Source organism: Malania oleifera, chromosome 6 (assembly GCF_029873635.1).
Source record: "Malania oleifera isolate guangnan ecotype guangnan chromosome 6, ASM2987363v1, whole genome shotgun sequence".
Lineage (NCBI taxonomy): Eukaryota > Viridiplantae > Streptophyta > Magnoliopsida > Santalales > Ximeniaceae > Malania > Malania oleifera.
Window position 1 is genome coordinate 67,700,033 of NC_080422.1, and position 10,638 is coordinate 67,710,670.

General features: G+C 37.5%; 1 protein-coding gene across 1 annotated transcript in view; it reads right to left on the bottom strand.

The window, feature by feature from the left end:
• LOC131158290 (putative clathrin assembly protein At5g35200) overlaps window positions 1–10,295 on the bottom strand; it is a 58,880-nt gene extending 48,585 nt beyond the window's left edge. Inside the window, exon 1 of the mRNA XM_058113050.1 lies at window positions 10,047–10,295. The gene's annotated coding sequence lies outside the window, so the exon portion shown is untranslated. The remainder of the gene's footprint in view (window positions 1–10,046) is intronic.
• Window positions 10,296–10,638: the final 343 nt, after the last annotated feature.

Sequence of the window (10,638 nt, forward strand, 5' to 3'; positions counted from 1 at the left end):
CTCTGCTCGTGTCAAGAGGTGTTAATTCTAACAACGATGGGCGTAAGAAACCGTGGTGCGAGCATTGCAAAAAACTATGGCATACGAAGGAGACGTGTTGGAAGCTTCATGGTAAACCAGGAAATTGGAAGCCAAAATCCACACAAAATAGTCACACGGTCACACCTACCAAGCCACTGCTGAAGAGACTCAGGAGCCTTCTACCAACTCAGATGTAGTCCCTTTTACCAAGGAGCAATTAGAGCACCTAAACAAATTGTTTCAATCTCCAAAACTGTCCTCAACTCCATCTTGTTCTTTGGTACAGAAGGGTAACTCTCTTGCTACTGCGTTTTTAGGTGTTATTCCTAATTTTGTTCATTCTTGGATAATTGATTTTGGCGCAACTGATCATATGACTGGTTGCTCCAAATTATTCTCATCCTATAGTCCGTGTGCAGGCAATAAAAAAGTCAAAATTGAATATGGTTCACTCTCGGTAATTTCCGGGATAGGAACTATCGAACTCACTTCATTGTTAACTCTCCATGATGTGCTCCATGTTCCAAATTTGCCTTGCAATTTGTTGTCCATAAAAAAAATTACCTCTGATCATCAATGTCAAGCTAATTTCTACTCTTCTTATTGTGAGTTTCAGGAATTGACCACGGGGAGGATCATTGACAGTGCTAAGGAAAAAGATGGACTCTATTATTTTGACGATGGACCTAACTCAAGTAGACAGTGTCAAATTACTTGCTTAAATTCTATTTCTATTTTCAAACATAATGATATCATGTTATGGCATTATAGGATAGGCCATCCTAGGTTTCAATATTTAAAATACTTGTTTCCCAATTTATTTCGAAACAAAAGTCCATCTTCTTTTCAATGTGAAGTTTGTTAGTTTGCTAAACATCATCGTGCATCCTTTTCCACCCAACCCTACAAACCAACTATACCATTTACTATGATTCACAGTGAAATCTGGGGACCATGTAGAACATCTACGTATTCTGGCAAAAAATGGTTTGTGACCTTTATTGATGATCACACCAGATTAACTTGGGTTTATTTGATAAAGGAAAAATTCTGAAGTGGAAACAATTTTCAAAAATTTTTACACCATGGTGCAAACACAATTTCCAAAAAATATTCAAATATTGCGGAGTGATAATGGTCAAGAATATTTCAAAATCATTTTGGGCCAATTTTTCTTGAAAAAGGAGTTGTTCATCAAAGTTCTTGTGTCGACACTCCGCAACAAAATGGTTTGGCTGAAAGAAAAAACAGACACTTACTGCTACCTAAATATCTTTGGGGTGAAGTCACTCTTATTGCTACATATCTCATAAATAGAACGCCTAATAAGGTTTTAAGCTTTGAAACACCTTTTGATGTTTTTCCTAAGTTTTATCCAACAAATCAGTTGTCTTCTTCTTTAGCACTAAAGATATTTGGTTGTACGGCTTTTGTTCATGTTCATAGTCATAATTGAGGAAAACTTGAACCCCAAGCCACAAAATGTGTGTTTGTTGGTTATGCTCCCACTCAAAAGGGGTATAAATGTTTTGATCCCATTTCTTAAAAAATGTTTGTTACCGTGGATGTTACATTCTTTGAATTACATCCCTATTTTACACCTCATCTTCAGAGGGAGAACCAAAACAAAGATTCGGTTGTGTTTCATGATTTTTTTCCAAACTGAAGACTCGCAAAATGATCCTTCTCCAATTTTGATTATTCAACCTGAAAACCCAAACTTTATTATACTAAGAAAAAGTGAGTCAAGTTTTTTTTTTTTTATACTAAAAGGCAGGTCTTCCTACAGTGCCATCTCATGATGTTCATGATCCTATAATGACTAACAAAGGAACAGCGTTCATACCATTTGACATTGTCTACTCGCGATAGAGGACAACTCGAAAGAAAGGGTCTTCCAATCCTTTACACTGTCCAAAATCCGTAAACCCTCTAGGTAATGTCCTCACCGAGCCTTTACCTCATGTTCAGTCCATTTCATCTTTGAGTTTTGAGTCCTTTAGTTCTAAACCGGAGTCTAGTTCCAATCCTCAGTTCGATGATTCTGAACTTCCCATTGCTGTCCGAAAGGGTGTGAGGTCTTGCACCCAACATCCATTGTCCAATTATGTGTCATATGAAAATCTCTCACCTGCTTTTTGTGCTTTTACCTCACAATTGTCTTGCATGGAGATTCCTAATACTGTGCAGGATGCTCTGAAAGTTCCTAAGTGGAAGGAGGCTGTCTTCAAGGAGATGAAAGCTCTTGAAAAAAATGGCACGTGGGAGTTAGTTGATCTACCAAGAGGAAAGATGACTATAGGGTGCAAATGGGTGTTTACAGTCAAGTATAAATTTGATGGTTCTTTAGAACGGTATATAGCTCGATTAGTCCCCAAGGGATTCACTCAGACCTATGGCATTGATTACTTGGAGACATTCGCCCCAGTCGCAAAGCTAAACTCTGTAAGAGGTCTTTTGTCACTTGCAGCTAATCGTGATTGGCCTCTACAACAGTTGGACGTAAAAAATGCATTTCTTAATGGAGACTTGGAGGAAGAAGTGTACATGGATGTGCCTCTAGGATTTGGTGAAAAGTTTGGCACAAAGTTGTGTAAACTGAAGAAGTCCTTATATGGGTTAAAATAGTCTCCAAGAGCCTGGTTTGAGAAATTCACTCAGTTTGTTAAAAGTTAGGGGTATACTCAAGGGCAAGGTGATCATACGATGTTTATAAAACATTCACAGGATGGGAAGATAGCGATACTAATTATGTATGTAGACGATATAATTCTCACTAGAAATGAGGTACTTGAGATGAACCGATTGAAGACTTCCCTCTAATCAACATTTGAGATCAAGGACTTAGGATCTCTGAGGTATTTCCATGGAATGGAGGTTGCTCGGTCGAAGAAATGGATTGTTGTCTCCCAACAGAAGTATGTCCTTGACCTCCTTAAGGAGACTGGGATAAGCGGTTGTACGCCAGTAGACACTCCAATAGATCCCAATCAGAAACTTGGAGATGACAAGGAAGGTGATCCAATGAATACAACTCGATATCAAAAGTTGGTGGGAAAGTTAATTTACTTATCACATACATGGCCCAATATTGCTTTTGCTGTGAGTTTGGTAAGTAAGTTTATGCATTCACCCTACGATAAACATCTTGAAGCAGCTTATCGGATTCCCAAATACTTTAAAAGTACACCAGGAAAGGGTTTACTCTTCCATAAGACCACACAGCAGAACATAGAGGCATGCACTGATGCAGATTGGGCAAGCTCGGTTATTGACAGGAAATCCACGTCAGCATACTGTACTTATGTCTGGGGAAATATAGTCACATGGCGAAGCAAGAAATAGAATGTGGTTGCAAGGGGCAGTGCCGAGGTAGAATATAGGGCTATGGCTAACGAAGTTTGTGAGATGCTGTGGTTGAAGAGAATTCTTAAAGAGATGCGGATGCCGGTGAACATGCCAATGAAGTTGTATTGTGACAACAAAGCTGCCATAAGTATTGCTCAAAATCCAGTACAACATGATTGCACGAAGCATGTAGAGATTGACAGACACTTCATAAAAGAGAAGATTGATAGTGGAGCTGTTTGCATGCCTTTTGTTCCTACTACTCAACAAATAGCCGATATCTTCACCAAAGGACTTTTCGGACCTAGTTTTGAGCTCATTGTAAGCAAGTTGGGCATAATAGATATCTACGCTCCAACTTGAGGGGGAGTGTCGGATTTCTAGGGAATAAATTAGGAAATTCTATTTTTTAAAATATGAAATTACTATTTCAGTTTCTAGTAGTTTTAGTTTCCTGTTTTCTAGCCTATAGATCTGCTGATTTTATTTGCTGATTTTGTGGTGATTTGATTTGCTGATTTTGTGGTAATTTGATTTTCTGATTTTGTGGCCTTCCTAATTTGGTGGCCTTCCTCTACTATTTAACTTGTAATCGTGTGTCTTAAAATAATAAGAATGGTTATTCTTCTTCTCAAAAATCCTTCACCAACAATTCAACGAAACAACAAAATAGAATGAAAAATTATCCACAAAACAACCCTAGAGGAGCAATGCAATAAAATCTCACAGCATATAATCTAGAGAGACACCTTTACAGAAATGATTTGCACATCACCAAAGCAATGCAAGAAAACTACACCACTACAAACTGAAGTATAATTGTAACGATACATATCAAAAAGCTTTCCTCTCCTTCCCCTTCCCAGAGCCTCCAAAATTAACAGCAAAAATGTAATCCAAGGAAGAAGGACAAATCTAACTCTCAACAAAGGTCAACGTAAGAACAAATGTTAACAAGTCTCACCACTCCTAAAGTAAATGATGCACAGACCACCTTATTTGGCCTTCTCCTATCAAATAGTATCAATAGTTCAAATAAAAGCCTTTACCTTTTAGGGAATTTTAGCTATCCGAGTAAAAGTTCAGCACTAGGAGAGCAAGGGAGAACTAGAGGGGGAAAAAAAAAGACTTGAGAGAAAAGGTACTAAAAGAATCCAAAACCAACTTCTTTTATCCCTTCCCTAAGATGTATGGAGAGAATCAAACAAATTTAACAAGAAGATAGATCACTCATCTCTTTCTCATTGAAGTTCCTCACAAAATAAAAATGTTAAGATTACACACTCCTAAATTAAATAAAAAAAAAATACAAATATGAGCATTGTAAAGGGTAGATAAATAAAAAGAAAGATGGTTCTAACCGAAATAGTATCCTAACCCAATGACCCTTCCAAAATTATACTCTCACCACCAACCTTAGAATGAAACACAAGGGGGATATATTTGTGAAACATATTTCCAAGGACACATGATACTAATATTAGCTCCAACATGCATCCACCCATTCTATTGAAGCCCAGACTTAAATACAAGTTACCTAAGGGTGTGTTCGGATCATAGGCATGTGGCCCTTAGGCCTTAGCCCATGTTTGGTGCACCAATGGAATAAGCATAGCCAATAAGGAGTAGTTAGCCATTTTATGTGGTACGGGGTTTGGCCAGTTCCCCCACTAGCCAAGCCGAACTAGACAAAAAATAAAATTAGATGGATGAGGGATGCACCCCACCCCCACCCCAAACCATCTTCTCCAACACAAAACACCCTGCCATTTTATGTGGGGTGAACTGACCAGTGCCCCCTACTAGCCAAGCTCAACTAGACAAAAAAATAAAATTAGATGGATGAGGATGCACCCCCCCACCCCAAAGATCGTCTTCTCTAGCATAACACCCAACCTCCCTTGATTTGTCTTTTATATCTAGAGCCTTTAATTTCTTGAGCAAAGATTCTTCATTTTTTGTTTGGTGTAATTGGGGTTTTGTGAATTTGAGTTTTTTTTGGATTTGTGTTTGGGGAATAGTGATCTTTGTTGAGTTGGACATTGAAAACTTAACTTGTGTGATTAGGGGTCACAGATCTTCTTTTTCTTCGTGGATACAAGTGAGGAGGAAGAAGGAAAAGATGAGGATGGATACAAGAAAGGTCTATTGAAGGGTATTTGGCCTCTAAACAAGGTACCATCTAAGCCACCAACGAGTCTTAGATTGTCCCACCCGTCGTAAGTCACTGAATTGGTGGTGAAATAACAACAAAGACAATTTGAGATTGTCCCACCAACCACCCTTCTTCTTCTTCATCGATCACTGCAAAACCTATCCTTTGAGCATTACCATCTAATATTGGACACAATAATGATCATAGCTTGTCCAATTCAGTCTGGTCTAGTCTTGTAAATCTTAGCAACCAAATTGAACGCATCCAGATGCAAAAGAAAGTTTAATTCTTATGGAAACCACCGTTTCCACTTCCCAAAAAGGAAACTTTTTTGGACACCAACTTAACTAGATCTGAACCTCCCTCCCTTTTAGATCTATCAACTAACTTACAGCATACAAGATTTCTTTACCTTCAACACCCATTCTTGACCATTAAAATCACACATTAACTTCTCTAGTATATGACCCTCATTGGAATACTAAAAATCAACAAATAATACAACAAAATAGAGGACAGGCAAGATTGAATAAGAGTAAAACAATCAACTAAAATAAAAAGGCTCCTCTCCACTCATCCAACCACCTAGAAACCTTCTCATAAACTGGGCCCAAAATGACAATGAAACACGATTACCACCTAAGGAACATCAAAGTAGCTAATATGCCAATTCACGACTTCACAACTAGAAAAACAAAACAAAAGCAAAAGCAAAAACAAAAAAAAAAAAAGAACAAGCAACTCTAAACCAATTTCCACTATTTCGCCCACAAAAAATGTTAGTTCTCAACTCCTAAACTTTCTTAAAAATATATATATTTAATGGTTAAGAAATTAGAAAAATTATCCACATCTCATATAAAACATAATACTATCATCTTCAATATATAAAAATATGAGAAATAAAAATCTCTCTAACCCACCTTAATCCTATCTACCAAGCCTCCGTATATTCTTCCAATCATTTTTACTCAAAGCATCAAGTACAATTGTGATCACCAATAAAATTGCTCTGATGGGCCAACCTCTTAACACCCTATACGAAATTTTATATGCATTCGCCCCCAACATAATGGCCAAAAATCCTAACAATATTAATCTATTATTTTTAGCTTACCACAACACCAAATACTAATTAAATACTTCTAAAAGACCCTTCTTCAAAATTTCCTAATAGTCACAAGAAAAGCCACAATAAGTCCAATAGGCCCACATGTTTATCTCTTCAAAATGTCCTAATTATTTTTATCCCTTTTTACATCTCCTTTGAGTGTCTTTGTGGCTTTAGAGAGGTTTATGAGAGATTTTTTATGGTCTAGTACAAGTGAGAGCTAGCATCTTGTTAGTTGGGATGTGATTAGTAAATCTAAGTCAAAAGATGCTCTGGGAGTTGTTGAAAAAAATCTATCTAGTTGAGAAATGGTTATGGAGAATTCTCTTAGAGTTTAATTCCTAATGTGACTTCGAATTGATTGGAATGGGTAGAATACTGAAGCTAGTTGCAATGTTTCTCATGCAAGCCTCTGCAAATTCCTAGATTGTTCCTTTGTTCTTTTGTTCTTTCTGTTTACCTAATTATTAGTTGGTAAGTATGATTTTGGGAGAATCTTCGATCGGGAAAAGTTTTTTTGGAGGCTTTTGCGCCATGCCTAATGCTCCACATCCCGCTACTAACACTTGAAAAAGCAGTTTTCAAGGTCTCGTCACTTTAGTGAATCACTTGAGCCTTGATACATTTTCGGTGCCATGGAGCAAGACTAGTGAGCTATTATGCTTTCTTCAAAGGATTGTTGCTTCCAAGCCCACCTCCTAGTTGTCATTGCTCAATCACTTCCTTTTCCACTAAGTGATTGCTTAGGGACCTTAGCGTCTTTCTTTTTCTTTCTCTTTTTTTTTCTGTGGAGGGCAGTTCTCTTTCCTAGATTTCCATTTTTTAGAAGTCTTAATAAAAGAGGTGGTTGATGAGCTTGCTATTTTGTTGGAAGTCTTAGATTCTTTTGCTTCCCAAACAAGATGTGATTCAACAGTTTGTCTAGCGGATACACCTAGTTCTTTTCCTTTGATGTTACTCTTCCTTCACTTTTGAAACCTTCATCTTACCATTGCTATCCTTAAAACAACGTTATTTGGAAGACTAAGGTTCCTTTTAAGATTAGGGTTTCATTTGGACTTTGACTCTTAGCAGAATTAATATGAATGACTCGCTAGAGTATAAGACCATCAACCCCACATACTTATACGATGTGTCTAGAGTCTTTGAGACCAATGGACAATCGTTGGGTAGCTAGATAGCTTTGGACCACCCTTTTCTTAGTATATGGTGAAGCATGGGTAACAACATAAAATGGTGATGACTTGGTGCAGTTTTAGGGTTTTGAGAGAACCAAAAATAGGATGGTGGTGTTGTGGACTTTTCCAGTGCATGCTGTTCTCTTTAGACTTTGTGGCTTGAGAGAAATGGAAGAATTTTAAATGCCAAAACAATATGTTCTCATTTGTTATGGAACATAGTTGTTTTCTTTGCTTCTTCTTGGGCACATGGTTTGGAATTCTTCAAGGGATTTCATTGTCTAATATCCAAAGGGATTGGAGAGCTGTACTTTTGCAATTGCTTTCAGCTCATCTTCAAAGGGTTGTCTTGTTATCTACAATTTGTAAGTCTTCCTCTTTTTTAGGAGAATCTTTTTTCCTATCCAAAAATAAAATTGAAGTGCTTTTTCAAGGGCATTCCCTTTAATAATATGCCCATCTAATAACAAGACATACACTAGAAAAACTTCTTCCAAATGTGGAAAGGAGCTCAAATCGAGAAAAGGATTACCCACCTGACTTCCATTAGATGAACAAAAGTAAACAAGACATACATTAGAAAAACTTCTTCCAAAGGAGAAAAGGAACTCAAGAGGAGGTAGATTACCCCACCCTAGGGTCTGGCCATTGATGGTCTTTGGCACTAGAAAGGGGAGGCTCTAAGTATGTTATTAGAGATCATGCTTTGCAGTGTTTAGTAGTTTTAGGCTTCATTTGGCCCCCTTATGACTATTGAGAAAGAGCTGATGAGAAGGAGCTGGTCTGTGTTTAAACATTGTTTGGGCATCTTGTGCAAAAATGCTGTTAAAAAAGGAGAAGTCATCTCCAAGTGTTTTGTAAAAAAGGTAAAATAATTTAACGACTAAACAGCTTTGTAAATTTGCGTAAATATTTGAATAGAGAAGTCCATAATATCTGTAACAGAATTAAGAACATATACAAGACTTGCAGATTCACTTAAAAATCCATCCTATTCTGCTTTTTTAAAAATTTCAAATTCCTAATTTTTAAAAGCCCTCAGAATGCTAGAAGTTAGCTCTTAAAATGCTACAAAATCATTTTACCAAAAAGCATCCAGCTAGACTTCTTTTAAGAAGAAGAAGAAGAAGAAACAAAGAAAAAAGAAAAAAGAGAAGCTCCTCCAGAAAAGGTGGCAAACTCTACCTTAGTGAACCGTGTGTTATTTCATGAGCTAGAGGCAATTGGGATGAGAATAGTGAAGGAAAATAATTTAGAGGCTTTCCCTTGGAGAGTAAAACCTCTTATAATGGAACTTCTACAGTTATCTGCAGGAATTTTCAGTGTAAGCATGTGCACCAGAGAGAGAGAGAATGAAACTTTGTTATAGTGAGATAGGTAGGAGATTAGGACCAGTCTTGATGACCCACCAGATCCCCAGGGGAACTGTGGCATTATACAAAACAAAACGGACAGTATCTGAAAATTTAAATCTACTGGAAGAAGAAGAAAAAGAATGAACGTCTTAATAATGTTTTTGAATCAACAATTTCTTCGGATTCTAATATTTTATAGTTGTCTGTAATCTGATACAGTAAATTCCAACCTGCTGACAGAATTGCATTGCACTTGAAGATCCTATTCAAGCCAACTAGTGTATATGATCTATGCAAACCCATGAAATGAAGAAAGAACAATCTGTTTAGCAGAGAGACAATGGAATGTCGTAACATGTAAGTGGAACAGCCTGTATCAAATGTGTGTTATCTATGTTAGAGTGATGAAGATTTAAGCATTAGATCCGAACATTCGATTACAAGGCTCAGCAAATTTCATTACACTTAATTCTAATAACTGCAGGACTAATTTTCAGCTTTCATATTTTGTTGCTCTTCCACGTTTATATTGGGTTTCAATACAATTTTTCTGCCGCAGTGCCTTCACTAATCACTGACCCAAACCCAAAAAAAAAAATTAAAGAAATTAACAGAATTATTTTTAAAATGAAATACAGCCGTTGTGTTCGCAATGTAACAGTAGAAATCCCGGGTTGCCTAAAAAATTTAAAATTTCAACCCCGAATGAGAATCCATAATCAAAGTTTTAAATTTCAATAGCGAATGAATCCATAGACACGGCACCTATTCCTTACAAAAGACCGAAATTCACGTGATGCCATTGACAAGCAATGTGGCGACTTGCAGAAAGAAACGACAATCGATACACGGGAGCCAGGACGAAGGCATCGACGTACCTCAGAGACTGATCACCGGCCAAGACATCCGGAAATCGCCGGAGAAGTTGCGGTAAATATACGGAGAGAGCCTTCGCCGGAGGAGAGAACTTACACGTACGAATCGGGAGCGCTTGCCAGCCGGACAAGCTGTTGTGTGCATCATGCTCCCACCATTTGAGTCTTTCTAAGAAAATCACCGGCCAATGAGATTATGAGAGGCATGAATCGGCACTAGCCTTGTTAATTACCACGACGGTAAGGCTAGCGTCACGGTGCCTCGTGAAATAAATGTTCACGGCCCAGGTCGGTCGATATGCGTGGCTCGGCATGATAGCTGGGCCCCGCATGGTGTCTTGCGTGTGAGGTGGAGATGTGCCTGTGAGTCTGTGACTACAAATAATCATAAAAAATTATGGGCTTACGCAGATAGTTCTCTGTGGGCCCCGGCTCGTGCTGTCCACGACTCCCCCACATTAGAATATATTAATACAGTAAAATTATTTTAAGCGTGAAATCTATCAGAATTTTCTAAAAATGACAATTCATCCTCTAAATTTTAAAAAATTATCAAAAAATCTCTTAAAATTTAATTTTATTTATAAATAATACT